The sequence below is a fragment of the Trachemys scripta genome, chromosome 10 (assembly GCF_013100865.1).
Source record: "Trachemys scripta elegans isolate TJP31775 chromosome 10, CAS_Tse_1.0, whole genome shotgun sequence".
NCBI classification, from domain to species: domain Eukaryota; kingdom Metazoa; phylum Chordata; order Testudines; family Emydidae; genus Trachemys; species Trachemys scripta.
The window spans coordinates 16,755,244-16,770,655 of record NC_048307.1 but is presented as its reverse complement, the minus strand read 5'-3'; the positions used below and the strand labels follow the sequence as shown (position 1 = coordinate 16,770,655).

The 15,412-nt window shown below is 41.2% G+C and overlaps 1 non-coding gene across 1 annotated transcript; it reads right to left on the bottom strand.

The window, feature by feature from the left end:
- Positions 1-14,943: 14,943 nt before the first annotated feature.
- On the bottom strand, positions 14,944-15,055 carry LOC117884563. Its single transcript, XR_004647586.1, has one exon. It is a non-coding gene; the product is annotated as a U5 spliceosomal RNA (small nuclear RNA).
- Positions 15,056-15,412: the final 357 nt, after the last annotated feature.

Genomic DNA, 15,412 nt, shown 5'->3' with positions numbered 1-15,412 from the left:
GCCTGGAAACATGGCATGTGGCCCTTGGAGAAGCCTGAAGATAGGTTTTGGTTTGTGCTGCTGGCTGAAAGAGGATTGGACCTGTGAGCAAGGACAGTGTCTCCTGTTGTTTGGTTCGTCCTGTGTTCAGGAAAACAGGGCTTTGTACATTCATTGTAAATAAACAAGACTGCATAATAGAACCACCTGACTCACCAATTTCTCCTCCTAACTGAGACAACCTACAAGACCTTGAATTTTTGGCTAATTTCCTGGGTGGAAATGGGTAACAGTGTTATTCTCTTCTAAAGGAGAGGGAAAAGCTTTCTTCTTTTCTTTTCTTAAATCAAAATTCCCTTGAGAGAGAATTAAAAGGGGAAACTTTCTCTTCTGTTACAGAGTTGAAAGAAGAAGAAGAAAATTATATTGAGGAGTGTCACAAGAAGTGGGGGCTGGGTGTATTTAATGGCCATGTGGCTGAGCTGTAAAAGAAGAGTTGATGGACTCCTTGGGGACAGCTGGCATACAGCCTGGAACATCCCTTAGGGCTCAACTGAGAGCCCAGCTGTGTATCCTTGCAAGGTAGCAATAGGGTATAAGGAGTCATCTTACTTCCCTACACAGATTACCCACATTGCCAGATCATGCATCAGAGGGAGAGAAACTGCTGCTGGCCACTCGTCCCCCTCCTGCATCGATGGGAAGGAGTGGGCTAGCTGCACAGCTAGATCTGGGCAGAGGAAGAAGTAACTTGCTTCAGCAAAAGGCCTTGTGTAGCTTGCTTACTATTGGAGAAGGTGGATACAGGGACTGGATTGTGACTTTCAGATTCTGTCTGGTCTCTGCTCCTGAGATAGCTCAGCTATTGACCACCCCTTATTTAGACTGGATTGCAAGGTGCCACCCCAGTCCTTAAGCATATATGTTCCGTACAAAGATGCCTTTGTTCATTTGCAATTTAGGTCATCATATATAAATCCCCTATGGGACTCTAGTGGTAAAGAAAAAAAATGAGCCCCCTTCCAACACCATAAATCACTGGGCGCCTGCTCTTGGCACTTGGCAGCCTGTTATTCTCTAACCCATAAATTGTTTAGGAGTTGCTGCTATAGATAACACTCCATTGCTTTGCATACAGAGTGAGCCATATTTTTGCAAAAGGGAAGGTCCTTTAAGTGTGATGCTCAGATTTTGTTTTTCTAGACACTATTAGTTTTCTATAGAAGAGCATTTTTCTGCAATTAATGATTTCATGAAGTTTTAATCCCCCCCACACTTTCAACCTCAACTATTTTAATTTTTGATTTTCAACATGTGTGTGTTAATGCACCCTATCAGAGTTTGCGCGCGCGCACACACAGACACAGACACACACACACACACACAGAGTGCCCTGCATCACTCTGGTTTTATGTTGAAATCAATGGAGTTGCAACAAGGGAATAACTCAGTAGTGAAACATGCTCCCTGTGCATCCTATGTGTTTGTACAGCACCTAGCACAATGGGGCCCTGGTCCATGACTGGCTATCCTAGGCTACCGCAGTACAAATGGTAAAGATCAGAGTGTGATACCCTTTCTTTGAGTAGTGCCTTACTACATCAGCAGTGTATTGATTTCAGTGGAACCACTCATGGAGTAAGGTGCAACTCAGTGTGATGAAGGGTATCAGAAATTGGTCCTAGCTGGCTCACCACACTCTGAGCTCTTTTGATGGCAGGGAAATTGAAGATTTCATCCTTTTCATAAATCACGTGGCTCTACCTCAGATTTTCGTATTGGTACACCTCTACCTCGATATAATGCTACCCGATATAACACAAATTCGGATATGACACGGTAAAACAGTGCACTTGGGGGTGGGGTGGGGGGAGGGCTGCGCACTCCAGTGGATCAAAGCAAGTTCAATATAATGCAGTTTCACCTATAACACGGTAAGATTTTTTGGCTCCCAAGGACAGCGTTATATCAAGGTAGAGGTTTATTTGGTATAAAGTGGTTATGACTTCTGGAAATGTCATAGGTACCACTAATCAGTGTAAGCTCTCCATGGCCCTGCACAACTAGTATTTGGAGTGGGGGTTAATCTGGTATGCCAGCCTAACTAAAGTATTTTCAAATTTCTTGCTGTTACTGGTGATGTACCATTTTAGGCTTATTCTTATGACAAACCTTTTTATCATTATTCTTGAAATAGAGACCAAAATAATTTATGTAGTGTCAAACAAGAGATAACTACTCACTTGCTGGCAGGGTAATTATCTTGCTACCCACAGTTCTTTGTACTTGAATATTCTACTGGGAAAGGGAATGTGTAATATTAACTGCGATAATTATGGAGTCCTTGTACAAGGTGCTGTATATTTCTTGGTAAACAGCTCTCTTTGGTATTCATTTGTTCACTATATACCTTATACTGTGAGGGCTACTGTAACAAGAAATATCATAGTATATTAGGAAAACAAAGGAGAAGGTTCACAAATAAATCTATTGAAAGGCACAATATACCTGCATGTTAATCACAATGTGGTGCTGTAGTATTTTAGATTTTAAAAATACAATTATTTTCATGAAGAAAGTGTGATGCTGTCTGAGTCTTGGGATTTTCTTTCTCACCAATTTCTTTTATTTATTTAATTACTTAATTAACGTATTTATTGATTTAGTAGTGCCCAGGAGTACCTGTAAGGATTACTATAAGTTTATGATGGTGATATATGTGGGAATAACAGATGATATTCTATTACAGGAGATTGTGAAAATGTGTTGTAATAGTTGGAGAGCAAGGAAAGGGGACTTGTATGTACAAATGCCATGGGCGAGAACAGAACCAGCTGAAAAGCTAGTTAAAAAAACCAGGATTTGTTTTTACATTTCTTTACTTGCTCTTCAAAATTTCATCAAAATGTTTCGACTGCTGAAAATTTTCAACCAGCTCTGTGGCTGGGCAATAACCCCAAAATGTTCAATGAAAATTGTCATTGAAAAGGTTTTTATGTTTTTTCTTACCCATCAAAAATCAAGTTACCAATGAAAAATGTCATCAAGATATAGGAAAATTTGACTGGCCCTGATAGAATATCTGTTGAAAGTGTCCAGTGGTTGGGATGAAGATAGCATGTTTGGTTTTGAACGGAAGGGAGGAAGTCTGAGTGGTTGTTGGGAGATGAGGTGTATAAGTGTCGTGTGTGCCATATCTGTACTGTGATTCCCATTGTTTTTATTCTTTTATATTGATACAATATTAATTTGAGCAACATTAACTGTAAGCTAAGCAACTATGGCCTGGTAAGGAAAATTCCTCAGGTTCTTTAATAAATATGTATCAATGCTGATATAAATGATGTTTTTGGATGGATATCTATCAACATTGATTATACTTTCTTCCTTGTGCTCATCTCAGAGATCTCTATCCATAGTGCTGTATGTAGCAAGACCCAAAGTCATTGTTGGTGTGACTACGTTTAAGTCAGTAGAGTTACATCCAAGATGAATTTGGTCCACATAGTCAATTTGAATATGATTTGGTGAGAAGTGGATATAGGACAGGGGTTCTCAAACTGGGGGTCAGGACGCCTCAGGGGGTCACAAGGTTCTTACATGGGGGGTCGCGAGCTGTCAGCCTCCACCCCAAACCCCGCTTTGCCTCCAGCATTTATTAAATGTATAAAAAGTGTTTTTAATTTATAAGAAGGGGTCACACTGAGAGGCTTTCTATGTGAAAAGGTTCACCAGTACAGAAGTTTGAAAATCACTTATAGGATAATCACATATTCACTTGAGTCTATTGGGCATGCAAGGAATTCAGGATCAGGTCCAGAAGCCTTCCGAAACACTGCTGTTTTTCATGTTTCTTATATATTTAGTCCAATTAACTTTGATTCAGTGCTTGAAAGTCTATATATTCTTTGTGAGCTACCTGCACTATATAATGTGTCAGAAGCCTGGATTTCCTTAATGCTTTTGCTGTGTCAGGATAAAATTGAATCAACCCAGAAATTTCCAAAGTTTTGCTTAATTATCCAAGTCACTTTGTAATAAATGAGGAAGCTGTTTTGATTTTTTAAATATGTTAATTTGCATTACACTTCTTTTCAACCCATCAAACTATCTTTCTTGTTTAAGTTTTCGATGTCATTTTTCATCACCATAAAGATGATGGAATTTAAAGTGATGATTAAAAGAACAAACAAACCCAGGATCTCATTTGCTTTCAAGAACTCCAAAAATATAGGAGGCTTTGTTTAGATTTGGTGATGAAGATAAAGTTGTTATGACTTCTGGAAATGTTACAGGCACCATTAATCAGTGTAAGCTCTTCATGGCCCTGCACAACTAGTATTTGGATTTATTGCCAACTTAAATGTGCATACAACAGAGTCCTTGTTAGGTAGGTGTAAACCCGTTGGGAGACTGATATTAATAGCCTAGGCAACAAGAGGCCTGAAAAATGCTAGTGTGCCTTCAGGAAAGAGCTATTATGTTCTAAACCCCTTTACTCCCCCATGCAACAGGTCACATATTGATATTCTGGTTAGGAGGATTGGTTGGTGCTCTTTGGAAACTGTCTGGAAAAAAGCTCTCTCCTTTGTACCTCCGCAGTGGGCTCATCCATGGAGATAGAGAGTGAGGTTCATGTTTCAAGTAGGCTCCTGTTGCAGGGCTGAAAAGGCCTAATTTTTTTCATCTTTGTCGTTCATGTCATTGTAATACTCAAATCCAACTAGATAACCAAATACATAGGTAAACAGAAATAAATGAAACATTAATGTAATTCAGACATGCTGTGCTTCTGAAGAATTAAAGTAAACTATTAATGCTTCTATGAATAACAGTATAAATTATAGAGCAGCCAATTATACCATGTGTCTGTTTGAAATAATAAAGTAAAACTAAATGAAAATAAACCAGACATGGATAGACGAGGGTAAATTTAAAAATCTGTATTAGGTTTAGGCTAGGGTCCTGGGGATAGACCTGATGCAAACTAAATCAAAAGGTTCAGTTTTGACAGTGCCAACCTCCCATGAAATTTTTGTTATCTGTGGCCTTATGTGAATCAGACCTGAAGAACAGGTCCCCATGGTCTTGGACCAGATCCAGAGTTTTAGGAATAGATTTGAATCCAGGAGTTTGAACCCCAAACCTGCATCCCTGGAAAATTTTGGAGAAGAGCTATCAGTTTTACATTTCTACTTCAAGCCCAATGGTTTCAATAGTGTTACACCTGGCAGGAATTTGGCTTATTGTAAAAACGGTTGGGGTACGACTCTACTTGTACATCAGTGATAAAAAATGTGTGCCAAATTCTTCCCTGACCTGTACCCAGTGGAACAAATTTGAGTTCATTAGGGTTGTAGTGGTGACATCAAGAAACATTTTTTAAAACTATGTGAAACTTTCTAGTTTGGTCTGCATGAAATGCAGAGGGGAGGAAAGTTAAGCCATGTTATGACAACTTTGTTTGGAACGACATGTCTGATTATTCATCTTTTCCTATCTCTGTAGAGGGTCATAGTGATGTCACTGTCCCCTTTACACCAGGTTGCCCTGGAGAGGAAGATGTGGAATAGTGGGAAATGCTGTAGCACAAAAGAGTCTATGATTTTGGCAGGCTGCCAGTTTCTATTAGGTTTGGGATTTTCAGTAGTTCCCCATTTGCAAAGCAGTAAACAAAAAGGGGAAGAAGAGGTACAGGTGTATTGTACACGCAAATCAAATTATTTTGTTTGCATTTAGATGTGATACCCAACTGGTGGTGGCATATTTTCCTTGCCCAATCTTTATACAAATGCTAGTGCTCTTGGAGTAGAAATACAGGAGGTGAATCCAAGTTAACAGCTATGCTATTGTGACTGTTACTGATAGGAGCGATTTTTCTTTATACAGAATGGAAAAAGTGAAAAGATTTTATAACTCTTTTCATGAGCATAAAACATATTTCCAGGCTACTTATAAAAGAAGATATTAAAGGCAAAATAGCTGATCTAAATTATATGGGAAACAAAGGAATGCCATCAGGTAAAATCCAATCTAGTTTTTGTAAAAATAAGCTGTTACACACCTAACAGCAGTAGAAATTTATGAGTTTCTAAAAAAAAAAAAAAAAAAAAGTAATGTGAAAACTTTTTTTTTAAATAACATCATTAATCAGTAGTGTTTGCAACCAGCATGATAGCCTTGTGCTTGTGTGCAAGACTCATGAAGTATAAGAGATTAGAAACAAAAGTGAAAACGATCAGTGAATTTTCATTGTTCAGGATGAGGGAAATGTAAAAAGTAAACAAACAGCATAGACATCAAATACTAAAAAATTTTTTTTAACATTCGTTCCATTTTAATAATTCAAGATCTTGTTTACCCAGATAAAAACTACATTAAACTAAAGTTAAGGTTAAGTACGTATCAGCAACTTAAGAGGAAAAATTTTACAGCAATGTTGTAATTACCCCCAAAACAAACATTTGAAACTCAGGAAATTCAGAGTTAAGGTTAAACTTAAAAGAAATTAAACCATGTTAAGGTTAAAGTTAATGCATCTAAGGCACCTAGCACTATGTTGATAGGAAGGCTGGCGCAGTGCTTGAGGAAGTAGCCTAGGATTTAGGCAAGACCTGGGTTCAGTTCCCTTCTGTGTGGTCTTGGGTGAGTTAGTTATCCTCTGGTGCCTATCTGTAAAAGGGAGATAATCTCACTTTCCCTACCTCACAGGGATGTTGGGAGGAAAAATACATGGAAGAATGTGAGGTGCTCAGATACGATGATGATGGAGACCACTGAAGTACCTCAGATATAGATACATTTATAAACCTATATTAATTTAAACTGATTTTTGAAGACATATTAGGTTTTCCCCTCATGGTGTCACTATAGGTGGAATGTAGAGAGGCACAGCTGGACCCCTCTTGCTTCTGCCCCTGCTGCCGTCACAAAACCAATCAAGGACACCTCAGATCGATGCAATCACCCATGTATTTTATTTATAGTTCTTTCCCACCACCAGCTTATTATCTATGTACAGGGTTTTACAGCCAGACTTCACCAGGAACAGACCAGCACCACCAATCCCTCTCAGCCTCTGACCTTTCTCTCCATCCCTCCTGTAGTGAGTCGGTGTGGCTCCCCTCCTGTCCAGAAGAGGGAGCCCACGTGCCGGCACCAGAGTGGGTGGGACCACCACCCCCTGTCCCCGCCCCCCGGAAGTCAAGGGGCGGGACAGGAAGTATAAAGGCCGGCCGCCAGAGCTCAGTTGGCGGCCAGCCACCACAGGGAGCAGACGTGCGGCCGGGAGCTCCCGGCCAGGAGACCGTCGAAGACCCTAGCTGGCCTGAGCTACCCCGGGCCCGCTACGAGGAGGGGCCGCCGGAGCCCGTTCACGCCCGCTACTGGGAGAATCCCTGGGAGCCTCACCCCACCAACCCCGAGGGTGAGACTGTACCCGAACCCCTCCGCCCCTGCTGCTACCCAGAGGAGCCGCCTGAGGACCGTTGGCCTGACTTCCCGGCAGAGCTACCGGACCTGCCACCGAGCCCCGGCCCAGAGGAGCCCATGCAGGTGGACTGGCCTGAGCCCAGCGCGACGAGCGAGGTAGGATCTGAGGGGGATCACGGAAGTGGCCCGGGGATAGCCGACCCCGGTCCGGCTGCAACTGAATGTGAGCCTATGTCAGTGTGTTGCGGTCTGGATACCCCACTGACCAGCAGCGGCAGCAACCGCTGTTAGGGCCCCGGGCTGGAACGCAGTGGAGTGGGTGGGCCTGCGTTCCCCCCTGCCACCCCCACTCACGGGTGGCAGGCATCCCCCTCACCCGACACTCGGCTACAGCAAGCCTAGGCGTGCCTTGCGTGGGCTTTGAACTATTTGCTCGCTCAGCCCCTGTAAACAAGGGCCTGAGCTTACCTGTGGTGGCCCGCCCTGATCCAGGGCCTGGCCTCTGAACTATTTGCTCGCTCAGCCCCTGCAAACAAGGGCCTGAGCTTACCTGTGTTGGCCCGCCCTGATCCAGGGCCTGGCCTCTGAACTAGTTGCTCGCTCAGCCCCTGCAAACAAGGGCCTGAGCTTACCTGTGTTGGCCCCGCCCTGATCCAGGGCCGGGGCTTTGAACTGTTTCCTCGCTCAGCCCCTGCAAACCCGGGCCTGAGCCAACCGTGTTTGCCCCGCCCTGATCCAGGGCCTGGGCTTTGAACTCTTTGCTCGCTCAGCCCCTGCAGTCAAGGGCCTGAGCTTTAACTGTGGCTGCTCCGACTCTGCACTAAAGAGCCGGAGTTCCGGGACTAACTGACTACTTGTTCCCACAGCAGTGAGTCGGTGTGGCTCCCCTCCTGTCCAGAAGGGTCGAGCCCCGGCTAGGACCTACTACACCTCCCCAGCTTCCTTCGTCCCTGCCTTTATAGCCCCTGGCTAATTAGGGTGGCAAGTGTTTCTAGTTGCCAAGCAAGCATGGCTATTCAGCCAGCCCCAATCCATTCTCCTTGATTGGGACTGGCGCGGCAGGGGGCTGATTAAGCACTTCATGGCCCGCACCCTGTCACACAGAGAAATAATAAAATGATTGCTGGGAGCAGTTTTGAAAGAGGGCATCTTTGCTTAAGGGCTGCATTAACCTCACTCTCATTGACAACAACAGGAGATGGCAGCCATTTTGAAAGAAGGCAGTTCTTCATGGAATTATTGTCTGCAGAAGAACGTTATTCATCAATCCCTGCTGAAGAAGGAACTTTCAGTTATGGAGAATAACAAGGGGAAAATTACCATTTATCCTAAAATAATCCTTCAAATATAGTCAGAGCATGAGATTTCAGTGAGGTTTAACTGAATAGGAAGTTTTAAAAGTGTGCATTACTCCATGACTGAGATAATTTGGGACAAAAGGGGTGTGTTACAAGCTGCCAAATTTCTTAAAGGTCCCGTTTTAAAATTAATTTAAACCCAAAGTAATTAATGGATTTACTTGTATATTCTCAGAAAATTCATTCTGTATTCAAAGAGCAAGTACTGGAATTTGTAGGATGATATGCTGTACGCTTCATATGTACCAAAGTGGTTGAATCCCACTTTAAATGCAAAACTCAGCTCAACCTTAAGCATGGTACCAGAAGCAGTTCTTCTAAAATAACACAGGCAAGGAAACTAGCAATATAGTGTTTATAATATAATATAATTAATAATATTTATGTATTGCCTGTATGTGTCCCTTTAAAAAAGCAAATTGCCTCTCAGGGAGCACTTTAAAAAATCTACTCTCGTACTTCAAGAGAAGCACATGCTTAAGAACCTTCCCAAATCACAGCCATGTCACCTATTATTCAAAATACCTGAGAGAAAAGGTAGGTGTTGGAATATGCCCAGAAAGTTAACAAATCTAGGCTCTGGCAGTCCAAGGAAGGAAGTGCTTTCCAAAGATGAAGAGTCCTCACACCCTCTTGATTATATTGAGACCACTCCAACATGAGATTATCCACTGATCTCAATTGCAGCATTATGAGTATGGTCTAAAGCCTACTAAAATCTGAGTCTTTCTGTTGACTTCAATGGGCTTTAGATAAGGTCTTTATGGCCCTGGGAGAGAGGTGGTATCTCAAATATATAGGTCGGAAACCATTTGGGCTGCAGCACATGGATTCTCATTACACTAGGTGTGGTATGATTCCTGTAGCCAGGATGAATGAGTACTCTATCCTAATATACAAGGAATTTCCTTGAACCAATTGAGCTCATCTCTTCTAAGAATGTCCTGAGCTAACCAGCACTTTGTGCTTTAAATAATAATATGTGAGTAATTGGCACTAATGAGTTTGTCTGCAAGATGTAGTTGGAACTAAAAAAGCGGAAATAATCGGTTTTAGTTGACTCTGCTTTCAAACGGGGATTCAACCATTTTGTTACAGATGACAAATACAGCATATCTACCCACAAATTCACAAGATCCAATTGTTAGGTTTTTTTAAGCTGTCTTCAAAATCTAGACCTATGTCTAGAAATGCTCCATTATCTCCTCTTTCTTCCCAAGGTAAGATTTTATACATCTGTTGGACTAGGAAGAATAATAATAATATGTTTTTTAAAATGTTTAATTACTTTGATGCAGTGATGAGAGTAAACTGAATTAGAAATTAATGCACTTATGAGAATGCTAATGCAATATTTTGGTAACGGATTGGGAATTTGCACTCCATGATGACTGATGGGATCATGTGACATTACTCAGAATAATAGTTTTAAATTATTTGAGTTTTCTAGAGTAAATAGATATAGAAATAGTTGCAATTCCATCTGCTTGGAATGCAACACTTACTGAAGAAATCACTAATATCCAGTAGGGGACAATGGCCTCATCTAGATAAAAATCAGCAGCCCTGGGGTATCACAAATGAACAAAGGAAATCTACATAGAACCAGCATATTGTAGACATACATTTAGATGAATACATTAACTACTCCAACATCCATTTTTATTGGTTCTTGTAGGTAGTCATATGCTTGAGTTTGCTTTTGCTAAGAGGGAAAAATAATGAAAGATGAACCTGCAAGTGTTTTGATTGTTTATGGCTCTCATAAATCTTTGCAAGGTGAAAATGTTTAACGGGAAAGCCTAGATACAGAACAACACTATCTACAGTATGTGAAGTGCTTTTCCAAAGAACATAGTAAATAGAACTGTCACATTCCAAAAAGTCTGTTATCAAGAACATAAAACGGTGCTATAAATATTTTAGTATTATTAAGAATCTAACTGCTCTAAAATTCATCCCACGTAATCTTGCTAATTTACATTGGAACCATTGGAAATATTTGCAAATACATGGAAACTTTTTCTCCAGAATCTTTTAACCAGGATTTTTACATCCATAAGCATCAACAATGGGTTGGATCTTCAGCTGCTATAGAATGGCATAGCTCCATTGTCTTCAGTTACACTATTCAGTTTTACGGCAACTGATGCTGTGGCCCAATTATTTGTAGAGCTGTGTTCTTGACCTGCTGCTTGTAGATTTGTGTGTAACTCATCACATATTAATCTTTAATGAGTAACTTAGCAGAGGTTCTTATTTACATCTTCATAATGTTCTGTATATTAATATTTTCACCTTTGAATGCACTTTGAATCCTTGGATGAGGGTTGTTCTATAGCTGCAAATTATTATGACATAACAAGCCATATTTTTCATCAAATTTGCATAAACGTAAAATGTAATAAATCAAGTTGTTGAAATGGAGAGATTCTCCTACCCCTTAACAAGGCACTAAATTGAAACTGACTGAAAAGCAGATATAAATAAAGAACCCTAAAGATGGTGGTTGTTTATTATGATGGTGATTATATTGTGGTAGTACCAAGAAGCTGCAGTCAGAATCGGGGAATGTTGTACTACAAACACGGCGGTGTTTATTGTGTATGCTCTTGTGTATTGTTGCATTTTGAAGGTCAATCACTTAAAGAGTGAAAAAAATATGAACCAGACACTTATAAACAAGAATGCTTATCATTTTGTTACAAACATTAATTTATCCTCACATCACCATGTGAGGAGGATGACCAGCACCAGATTCACATGACTGTGATGTAGCCATGTTGGTGCAAAGAATGAACTTCCTCTTTAACAGTCCCTTGCAAGTCGTCTTCCTTTGGCAAGTGTCAGTATGGGAAGATTTAGGATTCTTAAATCCCTCAAAATTACATCTTTCACCCTCATTCATGGTTGGCCTCATGCTGTACTTCTTTCAACCTCAGCTCTGTAAACCTCTTGTAAAAGTGTATCTTCTTCTGCACATTGGCTATAACCCCATCATTGCTGTTGTCTTGTTCTCAAGTGATGCAAGACTGCAACTTGCTGGGATCATCCCGTGAAGTAGTATCATATCCATTTTACCCCCGGGGAAGCTGAAGCCCACAGAAACTGGATGACTTGGTTTCTAGCCCCATGCTCAACCAATGTGTATCAGATTGCTTAAGTTTCATCCTAGTGTTCAGATTTGTCTGAGAGACTGTGATCATCACCAGAAAATGTCATTGTGATCAGAATGGCTAGACAGCATAAAGATAGGTTGTTGGTTGTCCTGAGAACCTGGTCAGTCAACCTTCATGGTCCAATGATAAAGCCACACGTTAGAAATGAGTAGGTTCTGTTGACTGGGAAACCAGATATCCCTGAGCTTACATCTGAGGATACTATATGCTCCTGTTGGTCCCCAAGACTGAGTGCTATTTACATGTGAATGGGATGACAGCAGTTTTTGGATGATGTATGCTATTCACTGAAGAGCCAGAATTGCAAGTGGCATGCAGCCACTACTTTATACTCAAGTTCTGCATGATAAACAGATAAGCACATAAGGTCACACTGGTAAGGCCACGTCAGGCTATGCTTGCTGTGGGTGAGGATTAGTATGTTTGCTAATAAAGAAAAAGATGAAACAAGAGGAGAAACACATTTTCAAATTGGAGAATTTCTGGCTAAAAAACAATTATTCTATATGGTTTTAGAGAAGTAACTCCCTAAAGGATGTATTTTTTTCAAAATAGGCTTTGCATGACTTTGGACCACTGAGGGACTTCAGGCTTCCATGGCTCTGTGCTTGTAGAGAATATATGTTATCTTATTTTCTTCTTCGATTTATAATGCACAGACCATAGCACTCCACTTGTGCTGCACAATACAACACTTGAAAGTACACGCAGTCACATCTGACAAACATACAAACAGGCTGACGGTGGTACTGTTTGTGGGGACTTCCTTTCATCCTTTTCTACCTCGCACATCTTGAATCACAGTCAAACTGTGACCACCTTCCCCAAAGACCATAATCTGATTAACTGGCCATTAATGATTAAGGGCCATGTAGTCTATTTGAGTTAGACTGTTGAGCTCTTTTAGACCATATATGGTGTGAAGGACAGGAGAATGCGTGTATTATTTTCTGAATATTATGTGTTCCATGTGTAGGTTTGATTAGGGTTGCCAACTCTGACTGAAGCTATCCCAGGAGATTTTTTTCCCCCAACATGACATAATGTCATTTTCTTAAAATATCCTACTAAAATTTCCCGGATTGCTTTCAATAGTCACCAGGAGCTCGATGCCAATTCCAGGAGACTCCAGGCCAATCCTGGAGGGTTGGGAACCCTAGGTTTGCTTGTTATTGTGATTAAAAGGGGTTGATTCAAGCAGAGGTTATTTACATGCACAATTTTACCTCAGACTGTGTGGAGTTGTGTAGTCATGCTTGTAACTACAGGTAGGGGGATCCAGGCAGGAGAAACTGGAACAAAGAACTCTGTGGTGGCTAAAAGACAGTTCCTGGAGGAAAGGACAAAGAGTGAGAGTCAGAGACTGCTGGGGAGCAGACTGACCCCCAGCATGCAGAGGTTTGGGTATCTGGGATAAACTGGGCCTACCTAAGCGTACAGGTAAGATGGGTGTGCGGACAAACCTTTGAATGTGTTAAAAAGCCTTTCTCTTGTTATGCTATGTTCCTGCTGTTTTTATTAAGCAATACTTTGTTTTGAAAAGGCAGTTTTGGGTCACTGTATTCACCACTGGTCCCAGCTCCCAAAGGGAAAACTTGCAGGCACCAAACCCAGTCAGGCCTTCAGAGCAATCACAGTTGGTGCACAGGACATTGTAGCCCAGGGGGTCAGCTGAAGAGTGGGGGAACCGTGGGATTCCACCCAGGGAAAGCTGAAGACACAGAGCTGTCACCTGTGTAGGTGCACTCGGAGAGACCAGAGTGGGGTCAAAGGTGCAACTAGCCCTGAGTCATGACATATGGGTGTATGTTTTAAGAACATTTAGGGCCTGATCTAGTCAGGGACTCTGTCCATTGACTTAAAGAGACTTTGGATCACACCCTTATATAGCTATGTGCCTAATCGATACCTACGTATGCAAGTAAAGGACCACATTACAATGGAGTCAAGATTAGGTTGGACCACATTAAAACCACCAGATGACTAACTCAAAGGCAGCCTAACTCATTCAGGGTTCTAAATCTTGGAGACCTACATTGAATTCCAACTGATGATTTCTCCCCCTTTTTATAGCTCCCTCATTCTCAGAAATCTGTGTTTATTTGTCAGGTTACACTTAGCTGAAAAAGCTCTATATCACATGGCTTCCCTTTGCTACTATCGTTTTTCTCGGAGATTGTACACTCCCCAGTGTTCATGTAGAGAAGGCTGGTCGTAATTTAGCTCCTTCTTTGAGAGAGGGTAAACTGAAGTTCATGGAGATTTTAAGTTCACCGCTAAACCTTAAACATAACTAAAAGTCGGTAGCATATTTTGGTTATAAGGGGGAGTATAGTGATTAGAGGAAACCAGAATCTGACGCTTTTGTTTAACTGATGCATCAACTACTCAGTGAATGATACCAGATTCAGTATCATACTGGGAGAACTCCTGAACTCTGTCTCTTGCCATATCTCTCTAGCCTACTGTTGAGTCTTTTGTTCATTATACAACAAACATAACATTGAGGAAGCTCACAGGCTTTGCAGGGTCCAAATAACCATGTTTGCTAAATATATAGAACATGCAAGAACAGGCTACCTATACACTGCCCTGACTTGTTTCTGGTGGCTTCTAAAAGCACAGGACACAATAAGTGCCACTAGAGGGCTCACAAATTATTTAAAGTGGTTTTCTTTAGGCTGCATACCCCTTTCCAAATAATGTAGTCTATCACATACCCCCATCTGAGATAGGGTCATAATATACCTATGATTAGATTGCCAAGTCTTACTAAATAAAATGTGTTGTCTGCCATTACAGGATTTTTTTCATGTACCCCCTAATGAGAACTCACCTACCCGTAGGGGTACACGTATCCCAGTTTGAAAACCACTGATTTAATGGGACACTACCCTATAGAAATACGCTATACCTACTTCCTGTTAAGTATCTTTAGGTCCCACAAGATGGACTATGCCACAGAGAGTATCATATTGTATTTTGACCCAAAGAATGGCTTTTTTATAACCTAATCTTCTAGATATGGTGCGAGTGTAGATAAATGTTCCTCTCCATGGAAATCTTTAGTAAAAGGTGAAAGATTTATACGATCTGAAGAGACTACAAAGTGGCTGAATCTTTGCAATAGGAGGTTAATCTCCCTGGAGGAAAGCTGGGCAGGTGGGAACCTGTTAGAAAACTCTCTCCTCAGGAGAAGAAGGGAGACGTAGTTTAAACATCGGCCATCTTCTGTGGAAGAGCATACTATATTGTTCCATTCCTATATATCAATCTAGCACACAGCACAAGAGTAAGAGGATTCTGCATTTGGTATCGAGGACAATCTTCTAGTATTTTAACTGTTTTATTGTTGGTCATGAGGAAGAATTAAACGGAGAAAGAGAGATTAACACTCATGATGTGAAGTACATGCCTAACATAAATACTCACTAAAGCTAAAATGAAATATGATGGCATTGGAAG